Consider the following 11430-nt stretch of genomic DNA (forward strand, 5'->3'; position numbering starts at 1 on the left):
GCGTTTAAAAATGGTAAAAAAAGTTAGAGAGGTCAATAATTTGGGTTTCATCTCATTTTTGACTTTCTGTTTTCGAACACAGTCATTCTGTCAGGCTTTTTTGACGAGTAAAATTTGCACTAAGATTGCAGGTGGATTACTATAACACTTCATACAACCGAATGATCATCATATTTAAAAAAGGTGTGTGTTTTTCGATCTGATATATTGTTTGTAACGATCCATTTTGCCACACAAAAACAGTATAAAAAAACAAATCACTCCAATGGTGTAACAACATTGGCATGAGAAAAAAAATGGCCAATAATTTCCATTTCCATTTTCATTTTAAATTGAAAACTTTTCATAAAAATTATTCTACAACCTTTGTTTCTAGATTTATGAATCTACAAAGTCAACCAGTAATTTTGTTAGCAGTACAGAACTTTTCCAGCACATGCCGTTATTTTTTTTAAAAAGTCTATAAAATCATGTCTTTCTTTCAGTTCTATAAAAACTTGAGGGTAAAAATTTGTTCCTAAAAGTTCAAGTGATAAAAAAAATTGTGTGACGTGGTCTATACTCACTTGAACTATTCATTGATTAACAATTGATGAGTGTTAGTAAGTTGTGCCTACATTATTTCTGGGTAAAAGGTTTACCAAAAAATTCAAAAACTGCAGTAGCAAAGCGCTCTAGAGATGTTTTCGTTGTACTGAGAGCAGTTTAATAATTTAGTAAAAAAGAATGTATTCTCACATTTCGCCCTTCATACATTTCCCCCTTCATACATTTCCCCCTCATTAAATTATTGGCACATTTCAACCCAAACATCACTCGCCCTCACACATTTCACCCGTGGGTTATATTTTAAGGGGAGAGGTGTGGGGTAAATTCCATTTTCTCCCCCATGTTAGTTTTGCATCCTCCTCCGCACGGTAAGCCTCAAATTCAAACCCCCTGTCCAGGAGCGGATCTAGGATTTTCTCGAGGGGGGGGGGGGGCGGTTCAAAAAACTTTGAAAAGACCTTTTGGGCACTTTTTGGAAAATTTTGACAGAAAAAAATCGCGTTTTTTTTGGCGCGCGCTCCCCCTCAAAGTTAGTATATATTGGCACCGAATGCGTCTTTAGAAAAAATCTAGGGTCGGTCGGCCAAAAATGGATTTTTTTAAAAGTACAAAAGGGGGGACCCTTGGGGTCGGCAAAGTGTCGAATCACTGAAGGGGCTTCCGCCCCCCCCCCCCCCCCCAAATTCGCCATTGCCCCTGCCTCCATTTGATTTTTGAGGAAAGTAGAGTAGTAAAGAGGGAAGTAAACAGAACGCAAGGGGGGATAGTAAATGCGAAACAAAGATGGGGTAAATGTCTTTGTTGTATAGTTGATTTAAACTTTTTGTGAGTTTTGTTCTTCGTTTAAAAAGGTTTCGAGACAAAGGCGATGCTGCAACTTCAGAAATGCAATTCCCCTTCCCACTCACGTTATTTTTACCTCCTGTTTTATTTTATATGCCTTTTCGTAAGTTATGCTCAACCCGTCCCCACGTTATACTTTGGGGTAGAAAGAGGGTGGGGTGAACTCCTTCCCCTCCACCATTTTATCTTTCCATCCCCATCGCTACGTTAAGCGTCAAGTTCAACACCCCGTTACCATTTAAAGTTTCCATGGAAGTTGGTAAGTACAGGGGGAAATAAACAGAACGTCAGGGAGATCATAAGCGTGATAAAGCCGGGGTTAATGTGGTTTCATAGTTGATTTAACTTTTTGTGAATTTAAGTTTTTGTTTGAATGAGTTTCTAAGCAAAAAAGAAAGAAAATCTAAGCGTCAAGTTCAACTCGCCTATCAAATTCATCTTTGAGGTAAGTAGTGGAATAAACATTGAAAAAAAAACAGAACGCGAGGGGGACTGTTAAGGCGAGATAAACATGAGGTAAAGGTGGATGGTTTGTAAAACTTCAAATCAAGCCACCCTCGTTATTTGGTTTTGAGGGTAATATAGGGGAGTAAAACATGAGAAAGTATCAGCGAAAGTGAGGAGAGACGTCAAAAGTGAGATAAACTTGGAGTAAATATGGTTGGTAGGTTGATTAAAACTTTTTTGTGAGTTTTTTTCTTTGTAAGGGAGTAAGAGTTTATGCCCGTCCACATCCTCGTCCCCTCCCCGTGTTGAGTTAAGGGTAAGAGAGGTTGGCTAAATTATTTTTTCGCAGCCATATTTTCTTTGAACCGCAGAAAAATGTGGTTTAATTGTAGTTGATTCATTGTTTTGAAAATTCGGCTCAATTTATAAGCAAAAAACTACAAACAGAAATGGTAAATTTGGATTTCAATTTTAAAATATCAATGGAAACATAATACTTTCACATTCAAAATAACAGAAACTGAACTATACACCAAATTTGAATCAATTAAAATCTAAGCTGTTTTTTGTTCTATCAAGTTCGACTGAAATGCGATTCTCAAATGAAACGAATTAAGTGAGAATTGAAATCACACTGGTTTCCTCGGATACTTTCATACACTTTCAGCTTAATTTTCTATATACTTTCAACTTCCAAAGAGCGCTAACCGGAACGAGCTTAACGATCGTTTGGGTATAGTTTTCTGAGACGGTTCCAAAGTTTGCGAAACGGGCGACGTTGTTTTTGCCGTAGTTATTGATATTACTTGCTAAAGTGGGTAGTAGACCCTAGGGCTAGTAGATTCACCTAATCACACTAGGTATCTTGTTTCCAAAGTATCTTCGGAGAGAGCGTGCCACTTAACTCTCATATTGATTGTCGGAAAGTACTCACGTAACCATACGCTGCCAAGTTGCGTTTGCATAAGCTTGCCCACGAGCATAGCGATTAGAGCGAAAATAATTTTCACTCGACCCTAGAGACAGAAACGTTAGACTGTGCTGAGCTATAGGAAAATGATTCCGTGTCAAAGGGTCAAGACTATCTGGGTCGTCCGAAACAGGAGTGAGCAGACAGGCCCTAAGTGAAAATGCAACTAGGCATATGGTTGTAATCAAAACCTCGTCAGTCACTTTTATTGACCCTAAGATTTCATAGAAGCTGCGCTTACAACTGTTCACCAATCGCTCCTATGCTCCACCCTGGATTGGCGCACTAAGTAGACTATTCTTCCACTTAAAACTTTTGTGCACGAGTGACAATTGAGCTTCTGCGTTCCAAGTTTTGATGCACAGAAGAAGCTCTTTTTTGGCTCCTACAATTGTCCAACCAAATTGTTCGACCAGACTATCGAGTGTTCCTCGCTTAAAAAAAAGCGCTCGATAGCCATCACACAAGAACTTATCATGGAACCAACACCATTTGATTTGTAAAACAAGTAAATAGAAAACTCCAGCGTTTCTCCAAAGATCGGCAAAGCTTACAAAACGAAATTTGAAAAGGTCGACCCCAATGTTTGAGTACGGAGAAACGGTCGGACTAAGCTGTGGCTGCTATCCAAAATTGTTGGTTCTCTAGTTATGAACGCGATTGCGAAAAAACGTTGGATGCGGCCGGTAGATCTAATCAAATAGATCTAGATCAATTTGATGAAAGGCAAGGACGATTAAATACGGCTCGACCTTTTGACTCGCTTTCTTCCAGCTAATTGCTCATATTCTGCTGAGAACGACTCCGAGGGCAAAAAAGCAAAGTTTTGCCTCTGCGATGACAATTTCTGCTGGATCAGTTATGGCCATATCTTCGAGAACAAGGTATACTCCTCCGAAAACGAGAGCAAAGTCAATCGAAACTGCAGTGAGGGGAAAGATTTAACAGATCTCAACACCTCATTCAGATCGTAGACCGAACCACCTAGGCAATTTTTTCTCAGAAATTTCCCTATTTGGCTTGAAACTCCATGTTAAAGTTTTCAAAAAAGAAAGGTATTTGAACCAACTGCCTTGCTTGAGGAAGTCAGCAGGGCAGTAACGTCTAGGGTTTCTGTGTCAGCGGAATTTTCTCCGCTCAAAACATGGAAACATTGTTCAACTAGTGTCGACTCCAGAATTTCGTCTAATCGATTGGCCACAAACACGGCCGATCAAGTACGACCACTGAACGACTTTAGTGCTGTCAGTTCACATGAAAAATTTAAAAGTGCTGAGTGTCAAAGCTTCTTTGATATCATCTTCCAGACAAGTAGCGAGAAGCGAAGCTTGAAGTTTCTGATTTGCAATTGAATGCATCTTCACTGGTTACTCTTGCTGTGCCGAACTCGAAGGCAAGTTGACATTTAGACTAGGCATTTTTTTGAGCGCGGACTGCTACAGAACAGAAAAACGTCAATTAAGCTAGCAACGAACATGTGTGTTTAACTAATTCTATTGCAAATCAAAAAAAACAACAGCGAGAAATTGTGAGCTTCTCTAAAAGTAGAAAACTGGATTGCCGTTTTTTTGAATCTGCGGTACAATTCTTTTGGCAGTGGGACATCCCACTGTTAACCACTCAATCGCTAAATACCGTGCACGTACGTTATACGGAGCGAAAAAACCTATTGGCTCGAACACAGACGACAAAAAATAAGAATAGTTTGCAATGTAATAGATTCATTGAGTTCGCGGTTAACTACTCTGCTCACAGCCACTGTATCGGTGACGTGGTCGCAATTGAGCGGTACAATTTTCTTCAGAGTTGCTAGCGCCCGTTTTAGTGGGATTTAATTTCAAGAACATATCGAGAACAATACTAACAACCTTTGTCAGATTGAATACACCTGCTTAAGAGGTTCAACCAAACTGCGTTTTAATTTCAGAGCTTCGTCTGAATTTTTCACGAAGCCAAGGTAATCATCTATCTAATAGGTATTTAGCATGGCGTAAGCGACTTCGCGATAACGGCAAAGAGCACAAATAACTTAAGTCGGAGAATCTTTTGCTCCAGATACATGCCTGGTATATTAAAAAACACTCACATCCGATGTTGGATCCTGGCGCGACAAAATACGCAAGAAACTTTGATCGCATTCTATTAATACGATTAGCACAAAAATGCTTTCAATGTCTGCGGAAACTGCTTATTTATGTTTTTTTGAAGAGAAATACAACGAATGACAAAATATCAGCAGATCGGAGCCAACAAGAAGCGAGATATTGAGCATTTGCCGTAAAATTTGGACCCACTGTTCAAAACTTGCTAAAAAATGCCAGATTTTTACGGATACAAAATTGGGTGGTTTGGAACGTACCATTCTCGGCGAATGGTTTTATGAGTTTTGTGACTACGGAATTCTCCTCTGAATCACCACAAATATCCGATGCGTAATAATTTTCAGGTTTAATTGTTTCCCACGATGCTTTGCAAGAAAATTAAATTGGACCAACGATTCGTACAAGTTATGTGGAAGATGAAAATTGTCTTAAGCTCAGAGCATCCCGACAATGTATCATTTCCACGTGAAACGTGGTAAAATGAAGATTTTATATCAAGAGTTATCATAACGAGCAAGTTTATCAGCCGCAGAATGTTCATCAGCTTGTTTAAACGTCCCATACTAATCTAGCGCGAACCACTTCTTCTCTTGGTCGGCAAGTGCTCCATCTTCAACATTGCCCATTGCCACTGACAACTCAGCCAATAGGCAGACGAACAGCCGAACTAGTATTTTGATTTCTTCCGTGAAAGTGTTCGAGAAGCTTGATTGCATCAAAAACATCCTGCCCCAAAATCATTTCAATGTTGGAGTTATTGTAGAAAGTACTTTCTTTTGGCTGCAGATGCAGAAACTTATCTTGCACAATAGGAGGGGAGCATCGTCGCTTTCGCATGCAACGCTCAAATTGTCTTTCACAAACTGCGTAACACTAAATGTGTAAACATATTGATCGACTTTGGCACGCAAACTCACTTCGGGCTGTTGAGTGAAGAAAGATTCCCTCAAATTGAAGCCGTTTATCAGAATCTCTAACTTTTGACCAGTTGAATTTTAACGTTGTGCGAGGCTTGCCGAAATCCATGAATGGAACAACAGGAATGGCGCATTACGAGAGATGTGATCATATCTGTGCTTTAACCTATTTCAAATTGAAGCACAAGAAGTTTTGTTTCCAGAGTGAAGTTCCTAGAGACTCTCCCAAGGTTTGCGGAACGGGCTGCGTTGTCTTTGCCGTAGTTTGATGACATTACGCGCGCTAGTAGCCCCTAGGTTTCTAAGCAATTGCAGAATGTAAAAGTAAGCGTCAAGTTCAATCCCCGTATCCATTTGGTTTTTTGAGGAGTTACAGTAGTAAGCAGAGGGATGTAAACATATCGCGAAAGGGATGCTAAACGCAATAAATCTGGAGTAAATGTGGTTGGTTGATTGTCTTAATTTTTTGGGAATTTTGTCTTTTGTTTGAATAGGTTTCCATTGTTAGTTAAGCACAGAGGCGCAGCTGCAATATCAGAAAAACAAAACCCTTACCACTCACGTTAAGCTTATCTCTGCACGTTAAGTTTTTTTTTGCAGGCCTTTTACCACATTATTTTTGCAAGCCGGTCCCATGCGTTTTATTTCGGTGGTGGGGCCGGGTAAAATCTTTTTTTTTCTCTAACAAGTTATCTTTCCATTCCCCTCCCTATGTTAAGCATCAAACTTCAGCCCTCGTACCAAATCACTTTTGGTGAAAGTAAGGAAGTAAATTTAAGAAAAAAAACAGAACGTGAGTGGGGACGGTAGTATTTTACGCTTGGAACTCCAGTGCGGAACCTAAAAATAAAACTGAAAATTAAATTTTTGCATCGGTTAAAAGGACTTTTTTTCAAAGAAAAATCGCAAAACTGAACCGTAGAAACAAACAAGGATAGCAAGTTTCTGTGCAATTGGCATAGAATGTTCAGACTATATTTATAAAAATTACATAATTTTTTTTTAAATTGTATTTGTTGCTTGTAGATGATGTGAACCAACAACTGAGAAAACTATATAAACGGGTAGAAAATTAGTAAATAAGCATAGTCGACATCAGTTGTTTAAAAATTTTAAGCAAAAAAATGGAAAAAGCCAAAAAAATACTACTTTTTTATTTCACAATAATTTTAAAGAAGTTTTGGAAAAAGTTTTTGTCCAAATATCGCTAAATTAAGCACAATTTTGGCATAGGGTCCACTAAAAAGCTTTTAAATGAGTAAAATTGAGTTTCGATAGCCTACACCTTTCAGGTAATGACGGTATTTGATCGCTTTACTCGCTCAAATTTAGAATGTAACTCAAAAATTTCAAAATTTTCTCATTACTCGTGCAATTTTTTACATGACTACTTTTTGAGGAATTGGGATTGCCGGGATCGTTTTTAGAAAGTATTTTAGTAGAATAGACACTGTTGCTCACAGCAGTTGCGCCAATGTTTCAATTTTTCTTTCCAAAGATCAAATCAACTAAACGAGTTCTTTTGAAAAAAAAACCAGGATCAATTGAGGAATCTCCCCCCGTAATGACCAATTGAGCTATCTCCCCCAATCAAAAACGGTAAAACGCTAAAAAAACGTCAGCAAACGCAAGTAGATGGTAGATGGTTGATGTGTCCGTTGCACGCAATCAATTGACCGACTGAAGTTTATTTTATATGAGTATCGAGAAAAGTTTTGAAAAAAAAGAAGAAAAAAAATCGTTTTTTTCTTTTGCTAATTTTTGTTTGGGTGACCAGGGTTGGTGCTCTAGCCTTGAATCTGAATAGCAAAAACTGTTCTTCGCAGCACCTTAATATTGTACGCAATAGCTTTTTTCCTTTGAAGAGAGAAAAAAGTCGCTTTCTATGCCTCAGTTTAATTGATTGTTTTTTTCACTTTGAATGAAAATTTTGAGCTCGGATATTGTAGTTTTTGGAGTGTTCATAGACATTTTTCAAGTACCTTTTAAGCTCAACCCCCCCCCCCCCCCCCCCCACGCGAGAATGGGTGGGAGATTGCTCAATTGATCCAAAGAACGCGCTTGATAAGTCAAAGAATTTTATTAAATTTTGACTGGAAGATCTTTTAATAAACACACATAGTAGTTTGAGTCTCTGATTGCTAGGTGACTTACCGATTATCAACAATCATGGACGATAAAAAAATAGTAGCTGCAATCCAGAATTACAGGAATTTCTAATTTGGGAGCGCTAAGTTTTGCTGCATAAAATAATAAATAATATTTTTTTCTGAAAACTTTTGCAGCAAGAAATTGATTCTACTGAAAATACGAATGTAAAACTTTTTCAGTTTTCGGGCAAAAATAAACACAAATGAAATATGATATAAGTCGGTAATTTTATTAGATTATAGAAACTTCATTGAATGTAAGGAAGAAAGTTCCCTTTTATAATTTCTTTTAGTACTATGTTCCAACAGCAAACATCACAAAATCCTGTTCGTCTATTTTAACAGTCATATAATACCTATTTGACACCTGAACAGAAAATAAAAGAAACAGCAGTACAGAATTAGGCGTAAAATATTGAACAAAATCCGGAAAAGAATATGCTCGGAGCTAAAAAGAATGACTAGAAATGTAATACTATATGTATGTAATTCGATCTAGTCACTGATGATTGCTAAAAACAAGGTAACTGGTAGAAATGGTAAGAACGAAATGAACCAATTAATCTGTTTGAAGATCGTCAGTGCCATCAAAAATAAGAAAAAGGAGAAAGCCTGCAAAGCATAGGATATATTTATTCAACCCGCACTTCACAGATAAAAAAAATTGATCTGCAAGATTGTGCAACTTCAAGAAACGTAAGTTAATTCAATTTTTACCCTCCAAAAGATTGTTTTTTTTTGCAAGGAGTTGTGTGAGATAAATTCATTATCGTGATTATAAGAACATCCATTTCAAATCGACCGCTTATAGGACAAAAATGAAAGCTAGTATTACACAGATGCAAAGCCGCACTTCTTCGCTTCAATTTTGATGCAGAAAAACTAAAAACCAAAAGTTGATTCACATGCCATACAGAAAGAAAAACAAAAGCTCCGATTCCTGAATCAGAAAAGTTCACTGCAATTCGCAGAACGTACAAGAGCAGCTAAAATTCCTGAGAAGGATATTGCGACCTCAAGATAACTAGTTTTTCATAAAGAAAACAAGATAAACTATCCGAAATCATTGAAAAAATCGAGTAAAGTTTTTATCCAATTTTAACAATCACGTAGAATTTTTTTTTAAAAAATGGATGAGCAAGATCAAACAGACAAGATGGCAGACAAGATCTAACACAGACAAAAGTTTTTCCTCCGAATTGCTTTCCCACGAAATATCAGAAACAGTAAAAAAAAACTTATCAACAGGTGCGCATCTAGGATTTTCTTGATGAGTGGGGAGTGTGGATTTTCAAAAATTTTGAAAAATTTTTATCGACCTTTAATTCAAAATGATATTTTGAGCTCTGCCAAATCACTCTTAAGACCCTATTTTGACCAATAATTCTGCGCTACAATCAATTTTTTGAAAAAAAACCGGCCATATCAGGCGTTTTTAGGTACTTTTATGAAACTTTTCACCAAAAAATTTTTGGCGCGCGCTCCCCCCTCAAAGTTAGTAAATGTCGGCACCGTGGCGCCTTTAGAAAAACTTAAGGGGGTAATCAGTCACAAATAAATATCTCAAAATAATGCAAAAGGGGACCCTTTGGGTCGGCAGGGAGACTAATTCCTGACGAAAAGTGTCCGCCCTTGCCCTTCCATCCTCTAAATCCGCTGCTGCTTCTCAATATTCATACATGTAAGCACTTCACTTCAATTTTTAAACTCAGAGTCGAGGCTTCACATCGCAAACACAAGAAAATTCTTCATGTGACTCCTATATTCTTTTAAGTAAAATGAGACTTTTTTTGCCTTTTTTTCTTATTTTACTTAGATACCTTCAAAAGCCACATTTAGAATTTTCTTGTGTTTGCGATGAGCAGCCTCGACTGTGAGTTTAAAAAAATGAAATTCTTTAGTAAACATTGAGAAGCAGCAGCGGATTTAGGGGGGGGGGGGGGGTTGGAAGGGCGATGGCGGACACTTCACTTGAGAAAATCGACCTCTTCGGGCCCTCTTTTGCTTTATTTTGAGAGATCTATTAGTGGCTGACTGCCACTAAAACTTTTCCAAAGCCAGCACGGTGCCGATTATTTTTGTATCAATGCATAGTTACATAATTAATTTTTTGAGACTTCTTTGGCCTTTTTTAAGTTTAAAATTTTCCGCAACCGTACTAAAATTTTAAACAGCTGGCCCACGAGTTGGATTAGAAAAAACGGATTCAAAATATAACGGTACGCTCGCCGATTTGCTACTGTAATCACGCTATAAACCAAAATTTTATCAGTTTTAAAGATATCTAGAAGAGAAACAAAAAAGTGACATTAAGAAACATAAAAAGTCAAAATCAGCGATTGTTATGCCAAAAACATAACGACATCAATTAATTACTCAAAACAACCAAAAACAACTGGTTAATCATCACAATGATATTTTAACATAAATTCAAACACTAAATTCTAGTTTGTGATGTTTTATATTTGGTGGGGTAGAGTTGCAAATGCTTTGTTGGGGAAGCATGAAGAACTACTTTTTTTTAAAATCCTAGAGTACCCGCAACCAAGTTTAGGCGTAAGTAATCGATTATAACGGTTGTTATGATGTTTTTTTTGACAATTATATTTGATTATAGTTACCAAAATTAGATGTTTAAAGGATTTACAATTGATTACAATCGTGATAGTTTCCATGAGCTAATAATCTCTTAAAATCGATTCTAATTGATTATAGTTCTTACAAAAAAAACTCTCAAAATCAGTTATTTTTGATTATAATAGATTATAATCTCTTATTGTGTCAAATCAAAACAATATTCGAATTATATCTTGTGGGTTAATAACTTTGTGTCAATAACAAAACTTCTGAAGAAGAGATCTCTTGAACACTTTGGTTCATCTGAACACAAAGTTTTACCACGAAACAGAAGTTTCACAGAGATCCTTTCCTATTAGTGGAAATATTTCCGCGGCAGATGAAAAATAAATCTTCCGAATCAATCATGAAACTAAACCAATTAGCTGATGTTTTGGTGGTTAAAGAACTTTAAAATGTGCATCCCAAAACAACTTTTTTGGGGAAGAAATGAAAAACTGAATTGAAAACTTTAAAAACACATTTTTCTCAGTTTTCACAGGAACCAACGTCTACAAAAAGCATAAAATCTAAGCAATTTATATGCAACTTCGAAGATACAATAGACAAGCAAAAGGGATTATAATCAATTATAGTCGATTATAATGGATTTTTGTGTAAAACTAATGATTTAGAAATTGGAATAAAAACAATGGATTATAATCAATTATAATTGATTATAATTGTATCGAAAAATAGACAAATAAATAATCGATTAATAAGTATTAAAATTCATTATAATTGGACTTCAAAAAGAGAGATTATAATCGATTATTAATTGATTAAAAGCGATTGTTAAAAGACTGGTACCAAAATCGTAATATAGTTGATTATTA

The 11430-nt window shown here is 36.7% G+C and overlaps 1 protein-coding gene across 1 annotated transcript in view; it reads right to left on the reverse strand.

Moving 5' to 3' along the window:
- The window catches only part of LOC134855629 (excitatory amino acid transporter-like), a 77750-nt gene extending 68980 nt beyond the window's left edge, over positions 1–8770 (reverse strand). Inside the window, exon 1 of the mRNA XM_063872182.1 lies at positions 7983–8770. The gene's annotated coding sequence lies outside the window, so the exon portion shown is untranslated. The remainder of the gene's footprint in view (positions 1–7982) is intronic.
- Between the last annotated feature and the right edge of the window lie 2660 nt (positions 8771–11430).

The sequence above is a fragment of the Symsagittifera roscoffensis genome, chromosome 10 (assembly GCF_963678635.1).
Source record: "Symsagittifera roscoffensis chromosome 10, txSymRosc1.1, whole genome shotgun sequence".
NCBI classification, from domain to species: Eukaryota; Metazoa; Xenacoelomorpha; order Acoela; family Convolutidae; genus Symsagittifera; species Symsagittifera roscoffensis.